We start from the raw sequence: 20039 nt of genomic DNA, 5'->3' as shown, positions 1-20039 counted from the left end.
CACACTCTACAAGATGCATTGGAGGAATTAAAAATTCTCCAAAAATGAATATTATGGGGATTAGAAGAATAAAAAGGAATTAAAAATTCTTTGGGAGAGGGAAATGCCTAGAGGAATGTGAGATTTCGAAAATCTTATATCCATCTAGAAAAAGAGCATTTAAAGCTAGTGGCTGGATGAAAGGACAAAGAGTTGACTTTGTGGCTAATCATGATGATTAGCCATTAACGACTCATTAGGAGGAGAATTAGAGGAAATGTTAGGTGGGATTTATATTTGCAAGAGAATTTGACTAGGAGAGAGAATGAGTGGAGGGAATAAAAAATTAGAAGAATAATGTTAAGTGAGTTTAGGGAGTTTCTAGAAGAATTTATTAGGTTAATGATGAATTAAGAAGATGATTTGTAGGAATCATGTAGGTTAACTAATTAATTGAAATTAATTAGCTAAGAGGAAGATTTGTGAGGATTTGATTTTTTAGAAGAATAAAGAAAGGGATTGATTTATTAAATAAATCAATCATATGCTATAGTGACAATATTAATTATATTTAATTAATATTGATAAGAATTTTAATTAACATAATTAATTAATTAATTAATTGCGTGATGAATTAAAAATAATTAAAATAATTATTTTTAAGTGTCTACATTTTGCCCCTCTTTGAAGCGAGGTGTGATGACGCATTGATTCAAAGAATAATCTTGTTTTGATGTTGATATTGGTTTGATAGGATGCCCCGGTTCTTGATTTATAGATTACGGTATGGTGATGCCCCCTCGGGAGATCAATTGAGGTATTTGATCTTTGGAGTTTTGTGAAATTGATATCCCGATAGATTTGATTTTATTCGATTGATAAGATCTAGATTCAGTCTGGTTTTAAGAAGAACTCATCTTGTATAAGACAAAGATGATCAAAGTGTCTGGTTTCAGGAAGGATTCATCCTGTATAAGACATGATTGATCACAATGTCTGGTTTCAGAAAGGATTCATCCTGTATAAGACATGATAAGAGCGTCTGGTTTTAGGAAGGATTCATCCTGTATAAGACATGATTGATCACAACGTCTGGTTTCAGGAAGGATTGATCCTGTATAAGACATGATCGATCACAACGAACGTCTGGTTTCAGGAAGGATTCATCCTATATAAGACATGATCAGAGTGTCTGGTCTCAGGAAGGATTCATCCTGTATAAGACATGATCAGCTCGTCTGGTTTCAGGAAGGATTCATCTTGTATAAGACATGATCAGATCACAACGTCTGGTTTCAGGAAGGATTCATCCTGTATAAGACATGATCAGATCACAACGTCTGGTTTCAGGAAGGATACATCCTGTATAAGACATGATCGATCACAACATCTGGTTTCACGAAGGATTCATCTTGTATAAGACATGATTAGATCACAACGTCTGGTTTCAGGAAGGATTCATCCTGTATAAGACATGATCAGAATCAGAATTGATTATGTGAGGGAAAAAAGAAAAATAGAGAAAGAAAAATTAGGGTGGAAGGGATAAATGAGGAAGATATATGAAGTAGTCATGAGGTACTTGGAAAGAAGAATAAGAGATGCGAGACCGCGGAGGAAAATGGGGGCAATTGAGAACTCCATGGGATTATTGAGTTTAGGATTTGATGGAATGATGGTGAGATTTTGTGCACAACAAATGTGGAGAGCCAACCTAGTTTGATGTTGCCCTGAGTGACTTGCACCACTGATTATAGAAATTAGGATGCCATGAGAAACCCAAGGCGTGGACTGACTCTGCAGACAAACGGGAATTTCTTGCACACAACAATGCAAGTGTTAAGAAACACTAATACAAAGTTGTGGGTTTGTGCAAGGAAACCCTCAAACACACCGATACCTCTTGTACACGAGAAGGTAAGTGTTGATAAACACTAGTACCAGGTCGTTGGTTTATACAAGAAGGATCCAAAACATGCCATACTATGAAATATGCCCCAGTATGCACCTATCATAACATACCTAGATATGGAAGAACCCAGGCAGTCGTAAATAGTGGTAGTTGTAGGGAAAAAGATGCAAGCCTATATGAAAAGATCTAACAAAATCTAACAAGTCTCTTCCTTGCGACCAAATGATACCTCTTGCCAAGAGTAGAACTAGGATGGACTTGGAATTGTTTCTCAAGACTTCTTGAAGCTTATACAGAGGCATAAAAGCTCAGTTTCACTGGGACATTTCTTGTTCATGACTTAGACAAAGACTCATCATCATACACATGTTTTATTGGGAGGCGGAAAAGAAGGAATGTTGTGCATGGGTGGGCTGGATGGCAGATGATTTGTAGTATCGACATGATAGACAGTGGATCCGGTTATTTACCTTGGTGCTTGCACAAAGGTTTTCACCAAGATACTTGCCCATAGCGCCACGAATTGTTTTTCTTTCTTTTTCTGATTTTTTCTTTTTTTCTTAACTTTTTTGTATCATAAGGTGCCTGTTTGCCAGGTTTGCACCAAAGTGACAATTTTTTCAGGATCTTTTTTTTTTCATTTTTTAATTTTTTTGACAATTTAAGACTTTCTGAAGACTAAGCATAAAACCTTTTGAGGTGCATGATATTCATCGGATCATCCAAAGGATCGCCTTCAGGAGTAGCCAACTGATAAGCTCCTGATCCATATTTCATTGTGATTACATATGGTCCAAGCCAATTAGGCTCGAACTTGCCTTTCTTTTCTCTTTCTTGTAGATTTTTCTGATTCTCCATGAGGACAAGATCACCAACTTGGAATACTCAGGTTCTGACTTTTTTTATGATAACTCATGCGCAGACGGTTTTGATATACCCAGAGATGATTCAAGGCCTTGAGGCGCCTTTCATCTAACAATTCTAGCTCTTGTAAGCAGGCAATTCTGTATTGTTCATCTGGTAGGATGTTTTGCAGCGATACCCTTAGAGAGGGGATCTCGATCTCAAGGGGAAGGATAGCTTCAGAACCAAATACTAGGGAATAAGGAGTGGCACCTGTGGGGGTGCGGATGGAGGTGCGGTAGGCCCACAATGCAGGATGGATTTGGAGGTGCCAATCATAGCCTGCTTCATTGATTGTCTTTTTGAGGACTTTTATTAGGGTTTTATTAGAAGCCTCAGCTTGGCCATTGCCTTGGGGATAATATGGAGTGGAGAAGCGGTGTTGGATGTTGAATTTTTGGCAGAGTTCTTTGACATCCTGGTTTTTAAATTGTTTACCATTATCTATGATGATAACTTTTGGGATGCCATATCGGCAGATTAGGTAGTTCAGGATGAATTTGGATATTTGCTTGCAAGTGGTGAAAGTAAGAGGGATAGCCTCTACCCACTTGGTGAAGTATTCGGTGGTGGTGATAATGAATTTATGTCCGTTGGAGGATGAAGGGTGGATTTTCCCAATGAGATCAAGCCCCCACTGCGAGAAGGGCCATGGTGTAATGAATGGTTGCAATTCTTGTGACGGTGCATGAATCTTGTCGCCATGCTGCTGGCAAGGGATGCATTTCTTCACATAGTTGTATGCATCTTCTTCCATTTTAGGCCAATAGTATCCTGTTCTCAAAAGTTTTTTAGCCAGTGTGAGTCCACTTGAGTGTGCCCCACAGATGCCCTCATGTACTTCGCATAATTCTCATTCGGCTTCTTGTTTATCTAAACACCTTAGGAGGGAACCATCAAAATGCCTTCTAAACAAGGTGTCTACAAGGATGGTGTAACGGGCACATCGGTGGATGAAAGTTTGTTGTTGGGTTTTGGTGAGATGTGGGAGAATGGTGTTGTCTTTGAGGAAAGCGAAGGTTTCTTGGTACCAAGGGGACTCTGGACCAATGAGAACACACACCATTTCAGATTCTGGTAGGTCGTATGCTGGTATAAACAATTGCTCGACCAAGAACTCGCATTTCTGACTGTGTGCTGGCATTTGAAGGAGGGAGCCAATAGTGGCCATTGCATCTGCAGCCCTGTTGTTTGTTCGTGGGATTTGATCAAACTTGATTGCCGTGAAATGTTGCTTAAGATCTTCAACCATGGTATAGTAGGGAAGGAGTTTATCATCTTTTGTCTGGTATTCATCATTGACTTGTTTTATGACGAGCTGGGAATCGCCATAGACTTATAATTCCTTTATTTTCCAGTGGATAGCCAAGCGTAAACCTGTGATGAGGGCCTCATATTCTGCTATGTTATTAGTACATGCAAAGGCTATCTTGTATGATTTGGGGATGCCATCTCCTTGAGATGTGACCAATAATATTCTTACCCCCGATCCATTTTGAGTGTAGGAGCCATCAAAATACAATTTCCATGTGGAGGATGTGGCAACAGTCATAATGAACTCATCTGGTAATTCTGTGAGAAGAGGATGGTCGCCTAGAAGTGGAGCTTTAGCCAACTGATCTGCAATAACTTATCCCTTGATTGCCTTTTTGTCCACATATTCAATGTCAAACTCACTTAGAAGCATGACCCATTTAGCCGTTCTACCAGTGAGAGCAGCTTTTGACAGGAGATATTTAAGTGGATCAATTTTAGCAATTAATTTTGTCTTGTTGTTTAGCATATAGTGTCGTAGTTTCTGTGTGCTGGATACTAATGCCAAACATGCTCTTTCAATGGGGGTGTAGTTGAGTTCATATCCTACCAATGTCCGACTGATGTAGTAAATGGCATTTTCCTTCCCTTGATCATCTGTTTGTGCCAGTAATGCCCCCAATGCCACTGTAGTAGCACATATGTACAAAATGAGGGGTTTTCCAAGGGTAGGCGGCATCAAAACTGGAGGTGATGCTAGATATTCTTTTAATTTTTCAAAGGCCTTTTGACAAAGGCAATCCCATTTGAATTTTGTGTCTTTATGTAACAGGTGTGCAAATGGATGGCACTTGTTGGCTAGCTATGAAATGAAACGACTGACAGACTGGAGTTTTCCCTGGAGACTGCATAGTTGTCTAAGAGTTTTTGGTGGAGGCATTTCCATAATAGCTTTTACTTTTGTGGGATCAACCTTGATGCCTCTGCGGGAAACAATGAATCCTAGTAGTTTTCCCGATGTGACGCCAAACACACACTTTTTGGGATTTAGGCGCAGCTTGTATTTTTCCAATCTTTCGAAGATCTGTTTTAGAATAGGGATGTGCTCTTGTCTTGTCTTGGATTTGCCTAGCAGATCATCCACATAGTCCTCCATAATTTTGTGCAAGAGGTCATGAAAAATTGTTGTCATTGCCCGTTGATATATAGCTCCAGCATTTTTAAGGCCAAAAGGCATGACCCGGTAACAGAAAGTACCCCATGGTGTTATGAATGCGGTTTTATGCTGATCCTCATCTGCTATCCTGATTTGGTTGTATCCAGAAAACCCATCCATTAGCGATAGCATTTCATGTCCTACTATAAGATTCACAATCATATCTATGTTTGGGAGCGGGAAATCGTCTTTAGGACAAGCTATCTTTAGATCTCAAAAATCTATGCAAATGCAGATGCCCCCTGCAGGTTTGCCGACAGGCACAATGTTGGAGACCCATTCAGCATAGTCTATGGGTTTGATAAATTCTGCGTCTAACAAATTTTGAAGTTCTGCCTTGACCAAGAGAGCAATATGCGGGTGCATTTTGCGGAGTTTTTGTTTTACAGGTTTTGCATCTGGGCGGATAGCGAGATTGTGAACCACCAAGGCAGGATCCAACCCTGACATATCGGAATAAGGACCATGCAAAATTGATTTTAACCTCTGTAAGGAAGTTGATGAAGTCTTGTTTCTCGATTTCAGTGAGGGATTTGGCAATGAGCACATTTTTCGGAATGACTTCGGTGCCCATGTTGATGCTGTCTGTTTCTTCTATCAACAAATTTGATTTGTCCTGTGGAAGGTAACCAATGGTAGGGAGGTCAAATCCCTCATCGTCAAGTGCCTTTTCCAGGTTTTCACTTTCAGATACGCCCTTTGTTTTTATTTCTTGTTCATCCAAAGGTGCCTCAGGGAGGTTTTCACCTAGGAAATCATATCTTTTTCTTTTATTATCTTTTTTGTGGATAAGAGCATTGACTTGACTACCAAAGTATCCCTTTCCTCAATTCTATTACAGTCTTCCATATTTTGCGTTGTTACGAGAGTAATGAGAGCATTATCATCGACGCAGATATCTAAATTGGGTTTGTCTCGTTGGCCCCAGTCAATGAATTCAGGATGGACAAGATGTAGCTCATGTGAAGTGGGAGGGGTTACGAGGGTGATGGTATTGATGTAAGCATCGAAGAAGGTATCTTTCTCGTATTCATAAGGCATTTCATGGAATTCCCCTTCGTCAGTGCTTTTGATATCCAGAGAAGGACTAGAAGGGGCACCAGTGATAGTAATCTTAGGCACCGGGGTGTACCCCAAGCCTCTGTTGTATCTGTAGGAGATATGATTTATGGGTGCTTTTCTTCCTTTCTCCTTTGGTCCAAGACCGTGTCCTTTATAACCCATTTTTTCAACTATGGCAAATGCTTTTGGGTACATTTCTTTGGATATTCTTCTTGGATCATCATCCTCTTCCCAGTACAGCCATGAAGAGATATTTGCTTCGAGGTTCTCATTATCAAGTGGGCCCCATTGCTGGAAGGTGGTGTTTTGGCATTGCATGACTGGTTTCGGGTCCTTTTTTAGCTCTTTTGGTTTACCAAATGACATAGGAGAGAGAGGGAGGTTGCCTATTAATAAGACGTCCTCCAATTTGTATTCTCCACAACCATTATCCAAGATCTTGATTTGATTATTTGGTTGGGATGATGTGGAGGCAACATTTGATGTGTCAGATGGAGGCATTGGCAAAGGTCTATTTAGTGGGCAATGATACGGATGCTTCCCTTCTAATAGTTTGCAATATTGATAAGGTTGGGGATCACCTTTGACAGTGATCACTTTTCCATTATAGGGGAATTTGATGCATTGGTGATAGGTGGAGGGTACAGCCTGCAAGGAATGAATCCATGGCCTCCCGAGGAGAATGTTGTATGGGAGATCAAGATCGAGTACTTGGCAAGGGGTTTCAATTGTAATGGGGCCCACTTGAAGAGGTAAGGTGATCACACCCTTTGAAATTATTTCTGCATCATCATATGCCTTTATTGTGATCCTTCCTGATGTGTCTATCAGATCCTCAGAAAGTCCCAATTGTTTTATCAATTTGTATGTACACAGATTAAGCCCGGATCCACCGTCTATCAGGATACGTTTGACCTTGTGCTTGTAGATGAGAGCTTCAATGTGCAAAGGTTTGTTATGGTCCTCATCTGCGGGAGCATCTTTGGAGTTAAATACAATGTGTTGCTGAGCAGCAAGGTTTCCAATGAGGGTTTGTAATTGGGTGGCATTGATGTTATCAGGAACGCGTGATTGGAGAAGGGCTTGTTCCAAAATTTCCTTATGGACCGGAGAAGTCTTGAGAAGTTCCAAAATGGAGATCTGCGCGAGTGTCTTCCCAAGTTGATCAAGGAGGTCATATCGGCGGGTGGAAGACATGGGTGGGGGGTTTGGTGGGGGAGGAACTCTTTGGATGGTGACTCTTCCTCGGCGTGTAGTTGCATTTCATTCTGGAAATGGGAGGTGGAAGGCATGGCACCTTGAATGACTATTCTAGCCAGATTTGGTCTGCTTTGGGAAGAAGGAGGATTAACTCCTTGGATGGTTATGACATTGACATGATTGTCTGCAGGTTCAATGCGACTTACTAAAAAATCAAAACTAGTTATGTGATTAGCGTAGTCATAATCCATTGCGTTAGATGATGAGCCTTTTCCTTTATCATGCTTTGGGAAGGGTTCCTGGTACATTTTGAGTTTGTCATTGTTATTACCAGGTTTTGCATTTGCTACCTCAATCTCACCTCTATCAATGAGATCTTGTATGTAGATCTTCAGTTTCATACACTTTCATGTATCATGTCCCTTGATACGATGGTATTCACAATACTCATTTTCATTATACCATCTTGGTTTAGGTTGATTGGGATCAAACGGGCGAGTGATTGGAAAAACCACTATACCTACTTGGACAAGTTTCTGAAACACCACTTCAATAGGCTCAGCAAGAGGAGTAAAATCTCTTGGAGTCTTGTTATTTGATCGGGGTGGTCATCCCTGGATTGAGACATTGTTGTGAGGTTTTTGAGATTGATTTGAATTGTTTTGATTGTTGAATTGATGAATATTGGTGGTGGATTTTGGGGGAGCGGCCACGGTTTGGACCCGCTTTGCATCAGTTACACCATCATTGACCATGTTTTTATTTTTAGCTTAGAATTTTTGCTTGTTGTTATGATAAGAGGAAGAACTTTGTGATGACTTCTGGTAATGTTTCAAGGTTCCTTCCTCCAACAAGACACGTTCAAGGGCGAGGCCCTTATCGGTCAATTTTTGGAAGGATTTGATACATTGAGATATTAAAGGTCTTGAAAGTTCAGGCACCAAGTTCTTTTGAAATAGTTCAATTTGATGTTGTTCTGGCATATCCCACTGGAATTTTTTGATAAGATGTCACCATCTTTGTAGGAAATTGGTGAAGGTTTCTCCAAGCCTTTGTTTTGTATTACATAGGTCCATCATAGAAACATCATTACCCATGTTGTATGCATAGTGGGCCACAAATTTTTCTGCCAAGTCTGGAAAAGAGACAATGGAACCTCATGGTAAAGATGAGAACCATGCCAAGGCATCTCCCGTGAGACTCTTGGGAAAGAGTCTGCGAAGATAAAGGTCACTATAGGAGACTTCTTGGCATAAGATGTGGAATTCTCGGACATGGTCGCGGGGGTCTCCTTTGCCTTCATACTTCGTGAAATTAGGGATCTCAAATCCCGGGGGATATGGTGCAACTGATATAGATGGGTCGTAAGGACAAGGGCAAAACTCTTCAAATGAGTAAGCTTTCCTTTTATTAGTCTTTTCTTTCATGTTTTTGATGATATTCTTCATGTCTTGAATTTCCTTAATGAGGTCTTGTTGTGGACTTTGATATTGATGAATTGTATCTGCCCCAAGAATTGGATGAACTAAAGAAGGTGCACCACCACCAATATATTGATATGATGAGGAGGTGGGAATGTGGGATGTGATGACCGATGTCGCTGGGGTTCATGTGATAGTTGGTTGCGGTCCGCCAATTGTTGTGACGGGATTGAATGCGGTCTGGATAAAATTTGCGACATTGTTGGGAGAAAGGGAAGTTTGTGGAATAGAAATATGTGGTTGAATAGAAGGAGGTGGTATAAAAGTTTGTTGGAGAATGGATGAGATTGGATTTGATAGTGGTATGGATGGTAAGGAGGAAGAAGTGGGATGGAGACCATGGTGGGAGGTGTTGCGGGTGGTATTGATTGGGCTTGGATAATTGAAGGGGCTGCAATTGATTGAGTTTGAATAGTAGGTGCAGCACTTTGTGTGGGAGCGAGGTCTCCTTGTGGTTGTTGGACGAGAGTAGATCTATTAAATTCAGGTGGAAGTTGAGGTCCATGTTCAAGAAGAGTTTTCAGAAGTGCAGTAGGATTGTTTTTAATAAACTTTTCTATCATCTCTTGGTTATAAGAATCCGCTAGGAAAGTTTGCACTTCCAGACAAAGTTCATCTTGGTTAACCATTTCAAGATTTTGGCTTTGATCTTGATCGCTTGGTTTCCCACTTTGTGTATGATCTTGCGTGGGATTTTCATATAGGACACCAATGTCTGGCATGCCATATTGTTGATCAGCCATCTTTTTCTTTTGGGATCGAGTTGCGACCATACACGATATTTGTGATGAAAAGACTTAGGAAAAATGTGATGAAATGACTTAGAAAATTTGTGATGGAAGAATTTTAGAAACTTGTGATGAAAGGACTTAAGAAATTTGAGGATGAAAGGACTTAAGAAATTTGTGATGAAAGGACTTAAGAAATTTCCAGATGAAAGGACTTAAGAAATTTGTGATGAAAGAACTTAAGAATTTTGAGGATGAAAGGACTTAAGAAATTTGTGGATGAAAGGATTTAAGAAATTTGTGATGAAAGGACTTAAGAAATTTGAGGATGAAAGGACTTAAGAAATTTGTGATGAAAGGACTTAAGAAATTTGAGGATGATTGATGAAGAAGGTATGGTAGTGATGATTTAGAAGAAAAACTTGATGACTAGGTTGTCTTTGGCATGAACATAAAGGATCTATTTAAATGACAAGTTGTATGAAGGGATATGACCGCCCTGATTTGGATGATAGTAGGTGTTTCAAAGGACAAACTTGAATGTTGACGTAGAGGATAAACTCTTAGCTTCTCTCTTAGGCTTATAAAAAATGGGACGGACAGAGTTTTTGACTCAATTTTGGACTTGGTGTGGGTAATGACTTGGACAATTTGTTTGTGTTTCGACAAATATTTTTGCAAAGTGTTTGGGGATAGTGATGTGTTTTTAGTCTACTCTTGGCAAGTATGTATCAAACAAAGCAAATACAATGATTAAATGCATATTATCTCAAAGACACTCATGCTCATATACAACATTCTTAAGGCTGGCAAGGACAATAGTCATTGAATCCCAATTGGTTTCCCATCTACGCTTACCCAGAGCAGACACTTAGATGCTTGACCCCACTGGCTCCCCTCCATGACACTCACTTCTCGGGGCAGCCAATGACTAGAGGGTTTTTTGGCCACTATGAACAAGGTGTTTAATAAGTCTTCCCGTTAGGAGCTACCCTTCGAAGTTGCGCAAGCGCAATTGAGGCCTATAGCCCAACGAAGCACCAAGAACTTAGTAGTCACGCAAGCATGATTGAGATCTCTAGGATCCTACTAAGCACCCAATGTGAGAGTGAACTCTCATATAGTCCCAACCATTAACCCTTTCGTAGTCAATGGCCTATTTATTATAGTGAGTTGGGAACCCTAGGTCCGGGTGTACTCACTTGGGTCGTTCCCCTCTTACCTTCTCAAAGAGCAAGTTGGGAGGGCAGGCCCGCTAGAGGTAAACACACAATCAAACAAGAAAAGGTTGGAGGGTCTGGATTTCTGATCATCTAGTAAGATGAGAGCATACTTTCCTACCTTTACGCTTTTCTTAAAGACACATAAGACAATGGTTCATTCCATTTTAATTAATATCTAGGTGCCTAATTTAAATAAATGCACAATATTTGGTTGAATTAGCTAGGCAACCTGCAAAACCACTTGATTAGTAGTTTGAAAAATGGAGTCTTCAACAAGCGTCTTGCAAAACAACTTGATTAGTAGTTTGGAAAAATAGTCTTCAACAAGCGTCCTGCAAAAATCAACAAAATGACAAAAATATTATTTTATTTTTATTTTTTGGGAATGAATAGAAAAACATGAATAAAAACTTTTTTACTAATGACAAATGTGGATTTGAAGAAAACTTTGATGGGTAAATGGGGTTTGACTAGGGTTTTACCACTTCCCAAGGGATACGCAAGCGAAAAACGAGGATTTTGGAGGAGAGATGAAGGAATGGAAAAATTTGTCCAAGAGGGACAAAGAAGCAAAAGTTGAAGATGGATAATATGGGAAAATTTTGGAAGTGATTGGATGAAAAGGGAAGAAGTTATGGCAAACCCTAAAAATAGAGAAATATGAGATTTTGGGCTTCAAAAAGTGGATTTTTGAGATAAGGCCCCCAAGGAAGAAAATGTGGAAAATGGCAATGTGGAGAATCTGGTGAAGTTTGTAGGGAAATGGAGTCAAGATAAAGAAGATATGGCGAAAAAACAGAAAACCCTAGATTTAACGAAACAGAAACCCTAAATTTAACATAACAAAAACCCTAAATTTAATAGAATAGAAACCCTAAATTTAACAAAACAGAAACCCTAGATTTAACAGAGCAAACAAAAACCCTAGATTTAACAGAGCAAATTGTCGCACTAAATAGAATAAAATAAAAATGTCAAAGGTCCGGATTTTTGATTGTCTAAATAGACAAGAGCATAGTCTCCTACTTTCACACTTTCCTGCGGGCAGACAGATTATATTTAAACAGAGCAGATAACAGGAAATAAATAAATTAAATGCAGACTACAGTTAGCGCCTAAAATTTTCAAACAGATTAACAGAGCAGACAGTAGCACTACACAGATAAAAAAGTGTCAAAGGTCTGGATTTCTGATTGTCTAGATAGACAAGAGCATACTCTCCTATTTTCACACTTTCCTACGATCAGAGCATACAGTCGTGCTAAACAGAATAGAAAAGTGAAAGGTCTAGATTTTTGATTGTCTATATAGACAAGAGCATACTTTCCTACTTTCACACAGATTATACTAAAACAGAACAGACAACAAATCAAATAACAAATCAGATAACAGAGTTGTAGTGTTGCAACAGAAAGAGAAACATTAAAAAAAAAATAGAAACAGAATAGAATAAGGAGGAGCTATCGCGCAGAAATGTAGAGCCGTGATTCTGGAACATGTGAAAAAGATATATATATATATATATATATATATATATATAATTTTATTTTCTGCAGTCGCACTATTCTGGAACCTGTGTCTCACAACTCACAAAAACCTAAAAAAAAAACAACATTAGTTCTCAGGGACGTGAGTCCCACCGGGCATGCCAAAATGAAGAGGGGAAAATAGATTTGAAAGGTAAACTGATCAAAACATAATGAAATAAACATGCAGAATGCTAAAATATCGTTAAAAGACCATTTCACCTTGCTATTTTACTTTTTCCTTCGGATTGAGCTTGATGAAGTGAAGGCGCCTCTTGATAATGCTCCACTTGATGTGCTCCTTTGATTGTTGGATGTGGATGGCTCTCCAATAATGTGCACAAATGATAAGGATGAGATGATCAAGTTGCCAAGATGATTTCCTGGGCTCAAAAGGGCAGCATAAGCTTACTGGATTTCAAGATGTTTTGAATGAAGGGATGGAACCCTATTTTATAGGAAGAGGAGAGGAAAATGAATGGCTAGGGTGAATTCGAGATGAAGGGCTACGATTTACTTGCGAGCTCACACAAGCTCCAAGAGCGGGTGTGGAGACCAAGAAATATGCCCTAAAGGCATTTCGTATCTCCACACTCTACAAGATGCATTGAAGGAATTAAAAATTCTCCAAAAATGAATATTATGGGGATTAGAAGAATAAAAAGGAATTAAAAATTCTTTGGGAGAGGGAAATGCCTAGAGGAATGTGAGATTTCGAAAATCTTATATTCATCTAGAAAAAGAGCATTTAAAGCTAGTGGCTGGATGAAAGGACAAAGAGTTGACTTTGTGGCTAATCATGATGATTAGCCATTAACGACTCATTAGGAGGGGAATTAGAGGAAATGTTAGGTGGGATTTATATTTGTAGGAGAATTTGACTAGGAGAGAGAATGAGTGGAGGGAATAAAAAATTAGAAGAATAATGTTAAGTGAGTTTAGGGAGTTTCTAGAATAATTTATTAGGTTAATGATGAATTAAGAAGATGATTTGTAGGAATCATGTAGGTTAACTAATTAATTGAAATTAATTAGCTAAGAGGAAGATTTGTGAGGATTTGATTTTTTAGAAGAATAAAGAAAGGGATTGATTTATTAAATAAATCAATCATATGCTATAGTGACAATATTAATTATATTTAATTAATATTGAGAAGAATTTTAATTAACATAATTAATTAATTAATTATGTGAGGAATTAAAAATAATTAAAATAATTATTTTTAAGTGTCTACACAAAGAATAAAACTTTTATCCAATGGATAAACTCTTGTGCAAAAGGCAAGAGGGATAAACATGGTCAAAGCAATAAATGTTTGGGGAGACAAGTTGAAATAACCATAAATGGTTATATAAGAGCCATTAATGGTCATGTAAGAGCCATTAGTGGTTTTGGAAGACTTTGAAGGTTAAATTATTGAACACGCAAAGCATTAAATGCTTTTCAAAGACTTTTGAAGTATTTGAGAAGTGACTCCATTTTGCTTAGGAATGTGACAATAATTAGGGGATGGATTAGGCTAATTAGGAAGGGGTTAAAAGAATCTAGAAGGGGATTAGATTTGCAAGTGGATTTGGTGGGTGAGGGAAAATAGGATTTTATTAAAATAAAAATTCATTTATTTCAATAAATGTGTGCAAGTTGCATTTGTAGGAAAATGCAAGTGGGGGGGATAATGATTTAAATAAATGTTTAATTTAATTTATTTAAAAGAGGAATAGGGGGATTTAATTAAATAAATAGATTTTAATTATTTAATTGATTTGTGAACTTGGTTTAATGAATTAATTAAAATAAATTGAATAATTTACTTAATTAATAGGAGAATGTTTGAAGATGAATTAATTAAATATTAATTAATTAACTCATGGCTAGTGGATTTTTAATCAAATAAATAGCAAATATTTATTTAATTAAGCTGGATAGATTTGTGTGACTACATTTGCCCTTCTTTGAGACGGTGCGGTTTATCGCGTCGTTTCAAAGAAAGAAAAACTGGTGTGAAGAAATGCCCCATAAAATATTAATTTAATGGGTGGTATGCCCCCTTGAGAGATGGGCCAAAAAATTTCGAAAAACCGGGTGATCTCTCGAAAAAGAATGAAATTGGCAAGGTGTTAGAAGAGAAGAAGTTAGCTATACTGGTGAAAAATAGAAGAAATCGGGGGGAAAATGGAGAAATGGGGGGCTCAGGAAGTTCATGGGGACCACGGCGGTGAGCGGGGGGGAAGTTACGGTGACGACGAAGGGTTTAAATGGGGTGAAAGGGGTGAAAACAAGATCATTTGTGACCGCGACCAGTGTGAAACTATAGCTTTGATAGTGACTTTTGAGAGGAGCAATTAGCAGTCAAGATGTCAGTACCAGTAGCAGAGTACCGTCTCAAGCGAGTTCATCGGTTCCAGCGGCCAGACGACTACGGACTAGTGGTACGCAAATTTGAAATTTGAATTTTTATGCATTTTTTATACGCTTTTTGCTAAGTCCAAGTTGAGTCGGAACAATAGCGCTGAAACTATGTTTTGACGCTATTGCCCAATTAACTAGCGCTACTGTGCCACAATGGCGCTATTGAGGTGTTGTTTGAGAGCTTTTGAAAATTGTAGCACTATTGTAGGCTAGTTTAGGCGCGTTTGATTAATAAGCACGATTGAGTGCTTAATTGAGCGCTATTGTTATGAATTAGCGCTATTGTGTTGTTGTTCTAGCGCGCTTGTAGTTTGAGCGTTGTTGGATAGCTGATTGAGCGCTTTTGTTAGGATTTTACCGCTATTGTAGGTAAGTAGCGCTTTTGTGTACAAAATAGCACTGTTGTGTTAGGATAACATAAATGCCCCAATTTGTGTGAAGAAAATCTCCCTATGCCAATGATGGATGGATGGCGATGTGAAGCGGGAGTTGTTTTGAACCATAGCAGCCTGATGAGATTTAGGTCATTAGGATAAATGCCTGTTGAATTCTAGGTTGCCATGATTGCTTACTTGTTGAGACCCAAAGATACTTGATCAAAGTATCTGTTGATAGTCTAGGTTTAAACTTAAGAAAGTTTGAAACAAAACAACTGATGATGATTGATGGATGCCCATGTGCAGGAGGATCAAGGCGTGTTGCAATTACACAAGAGACATTCGACGACACAGGGGTTGCGGGATCGGTTGACAGAGGCGGAGATCGATTGTATTTTCGTGACTGGATTATATGATGTGATGCACATGCCTATGATTTGGATGAATCATGGATTGATTACGGCATTGACAGAGCGGTGGCACAGCGAGACGTGCACCTTTCATCTGGCACAGGGGGAGATGATAGTGACCTTGGAGGATGTGTGGCGCATCCTGCGTATTCTGATTCGGGGGGAGCTGGTCACGTATGACAGATCATGGGGGACTCTATCAGTTCAGAGGTTCTTCGATGAGGATGTGTTCATTGATGATGGCTCCATTGCGTGGGAGGAGATAGTTGCATTATACGAGCCTTTACCAGCAGTTCTATCAGGCATTGTGGGAGGACTTCTGTGTCTAGACAGGCGATCACATGGTTTGGCCGTGGGGTGGGGGAAGGTGATCGAGATGATGATTACCAAGGGGACTTGATTTGCTTGGGGGTCGTGCGTGATGGCGCACCTGTATCAGGAGCTTCATGAGGTGGTTTACCAGGGGAGGGGTTCCTTAGCAGTGGGAGTGACACTGCTTCATATTTGGGCCTAGGAGCACCTATCAGTGACTCGACTAGTGAGTCTTAGGTTCCGTGCAGTGGATCAGCTGTATATGTTTATGTATAGCGATATGATGAGTTAGCCCCCGACTAGTGAGTCTTAGGTTCCGTGCAGTGGATCAACTGTATATTTTTATGTATAGCAGTATGATGAGTCAGCCCCACCTGGGGAAGTTAGAGTGGTGGTGGCAGGCATTAGATGATCTGGATGCAGTTATATGGCGACCATACCTGGAGTGCGAGCCTTGGGATGATGATGCAGAGGCACTGCCCTATGTGTTCATGACCCGATTCCTCATTGGGAGGACCTCGTACCATGTAGAGAGACAGGTGTCAGGGAGAGTGATGAGGCAGTTTAGACGATAGCAAGGACTGCCTAGTGGATCAGGGGAGTATGCTCGGGTGATTCGGGAGAGATATGCATGGGGGCCAGTGTTGTCGTATAACCAGGCACTGGTAGAGTTTCAGACACTGCAGGCGAAACCTTGGGACAAATGACCGAGGGTCGTGCATGCAAGGGTATCAGATGAGTATACGCAGTACCGGGCGGCGCATCCGATTCTATGGATATCTGATCTAGCAAAGCCAGTGCCCAATTTTGAGGATGAGAGGGGACGGAGACGGAGGAGGGCAGGAGGTCAAGGATCGAGGGCAGGTGGAGGAGGGAGAGGAGATGGTGGAGATGGAGAAGGAGGTGGTGGAGGAGGTGGTGGATTGGGGATTCAGATTCAGCGGAGAGGGAGAGGTGGACTGCCACTACGGATATCACAGGGACCGCCGATACAAGGAGGAGTTAGACTGGGTGGTAGAGGTATGGAGAGGGAGATCCTGATGGACAGAGGGGAGAGAGATACTAGAGAGGGTGGTACAGGTGAGGCTGCTATGGATACCAGGGAGGGAGCCACTGGAGATCTTAGGGATCATATGATAGCACATTTGCAGACCCAAGTAGAGGATTTGGAGGTGGAGGTGGCGGTTAGAGATGTGCAGCTATTTGCATGGGAGTCAGAGCTGGCTGTAGTGCTGTAGGAGAGGGATAGTGTGGTGGAGAGATTAGCAGAGCTGCAGGAGAGAGTCCAGGTTGGAGTAGGAGCACAGGGGCCTACGGGGGAGGTGATGAGGGAGATGCGGCGAGCACAGGCTGAGATAGACTACTGGCGGGGGTTATATGAGTAGGTGGTGCCAGCTAGTCAGCAAACACTTAGCTATTCACAGATGCGGCGAGCCAGATCAGAGCGATCACAGAGGGTGCAGAGCAGTGGGGGTGTGATGGGTCCTCTACGGAGGGAGAGATCAGGGGATGCAGGAGTGAGTGGGGGTTTGATGGGGCCTCCATAGAGAGATAGATCGGATGGTGCGGGGACCAGTGGGGGAGAAGGTGGTGATGGTGGTATAGCATCTGGCCAGAGTGGCATTTGAGAGAGAATTTTTGCATATATGTATTGTATCATTGTTTATTTTTGGATTGTATCTTGGATGGCTCTTGGTAGCTGATTTTGTAGACTTCATTGTACTCTGATATATGAGATGATATATATGAGGAGATCCCTTATTTTGATGATATGCATTTGATATGTATTGATGTTTATGCAGGATGATGAGTTATTGCTTTAGATGGATATGTGTACATGTATGCATTTGATGAGATGTTTCTTATATGCATGTTTGTACGATGATTTATGATGTTGGATACTGACATATGAATGCAGGTTTATATATGTATGATTTGTTTGATTTTGATGTAATGCTTTATGTACGTAATGCCATGATGATGATGTATGCTTATGATGATTTATGAACAGGATTTTGGTGTTTCCTATTTTGATAAAAGGATGAGATAATTTATGCAATGATGTTAATGCAATGTTTGAATGAATGATGTTATGTATGGATATGTATCTAGATGTTTTTAAATGAATGTAATATGGATAAACAAAATGTAAAGTAAAAATGTTTATATGATAATGTCTAAATGAATGCATATGTATAATGGATATATATAAAATGGTATGGACCAATTTTTTGGAAACAAATGGTTTTATGATTCTAAATGCCAAAATATGTTTTTAAGTAAAAATGATAATATGATGATAATGCAACTCATGGTTTAATAACTGCATCTTAATGTAAAAAAAAAGGATAATGAATGTAATGTAAATGAATCCTAACATGAGCATAATAAGATACTTAATAATGGATGAATGAATGCACCTTTTCACTAATGAATAGATAAATGTATGTATGCAATGATAAATGATAAAGGATAATGAAATGATGATGGATAATTGACACTAAATGAATGCATAGTAAATGGCTTAATATAATCAACGATAATTTGATCTCATGAATGAATTTAATTATTTATGATTATGCAATGATACAAATGATTAATGAAGACTAATGTCAAAAATGAACTATATGCAATGTTAATTTAAAAATGACATGAATGTACTTAATGCAAAAATGCAACTAAATGTAACGATGATATGACTATGAGGAATGCAAGGTTTTTGAGACTTTGCATGATGCATTGATGATGTATCAGAGTACTCGGTCGTGATTGTATCCAAGACCAGCTTAATGGTCACATTTGCATATAAATCCTACATATGAATGAGTGAATGGATGGGTGATATGCAACGGAATGCAATATATAAACAGATGAGATGAAATGATGATCCATAGTGCTCTATTTTCATCACTGAGCTTTAAAATGTTGGAAGAGAATACAAGCGTCTTTGACATAATGATTCAAGATGACCTGAGTATTTCTTACATGGATTTTATATAGCAAGTTAATACAAACGACTTGATATAAGGGTCAAGTCGACCAGAGTATTGATTGTGGAACAGACAAGGATCATCTTCGTTCATGCATGACTTGGATCATCCTCCTTGATCTTAGGCTGATCATATCCTGAGACAAGTGCATACCGTAATAAGAGATAAAAACCTTTATCCAAATTGGATGAGGAGGAAGGAACCAAAGGAAGAGCATTGTACCTGCAAACAAATAGTATATACATAAAGAATAAAGAATAGGGATCCTTGGTAATGGTTCATGCTCATATGGTTGAGGTATATGCTGTAGTCAGCAAGCCGTAATGATCTATGACTGCATTTTGCATAAGATCATGTAGCTTCGTGAACTTCCCACGTAGACACCATTAGTACATGCCCCAGTACTTCATCGAAAATAATGCGCAAATGATACAAAATAATGCTAAAAGATCCTGATACAGATAAATGAATGAATTACTCACAAATCAACCAAGTATTTGATAGCTTAACATTATTTTCTTGTCAAAGAAAATGTCATTTTTGTCTTTGTTTTTGGTAAGGAAGGATGCATCCTTTTTTAAGACAGTTTGATTGTTGATGTCGATTGTTTTGGTCAATTTTGATAAGTGATCATTTGTGCGAGTATTTGTCAATGTTTGTTTTGTATCTGCGTGGATGAGTATGTACAAGGTGTTGCCATGTTTTTGTGTGATTTCCGATGTTTTCCGTTCTTTTTGGATTTTGTATTGTTTTGAATGTTTTTGGATTTTTGTGAGACATTTTTGAATGTTTTTGGATTTTGTGAGACATTTTTGAATGTTTTACCCAATGAATCACCAATCATGTAGAATCCACTTCCATCAACTAGATTTAAGGGCATTGCCCCCAAGTTTAGACATGACTATGAAAAAGCGGGATGCAAGATGCATGAAGTACTTTCTTTGATTACAGATCAAATAACAAGCCATGGTTTGGATGGATGAATGTGTGTATGCATGAATGTGATTGCAATGAGCCTGAAAGATAATGGAGCCATAGTCTTTACGAGTGGTGCAT

The sequence above is a fragment of the Cryptomeria japonica genome, chromosome 1, assembly GCF_030272615.1.
Source record: "Cryptomeria japonica chromosome 1, Sugi_1.0, whole genome shotgun sequence".
Taxonomy (NCBI): Eukaryota; Viridiplantae; Streptophyta; class Pinopsida; order Cupressales; family Cupressaceae; genus Cryptomeria; species Cryptomeria japonica.
The sequence above is the reverse complement of the archived record's forward strand: the minus strand, read 5'-3'. Positions refer to the sequence as shown.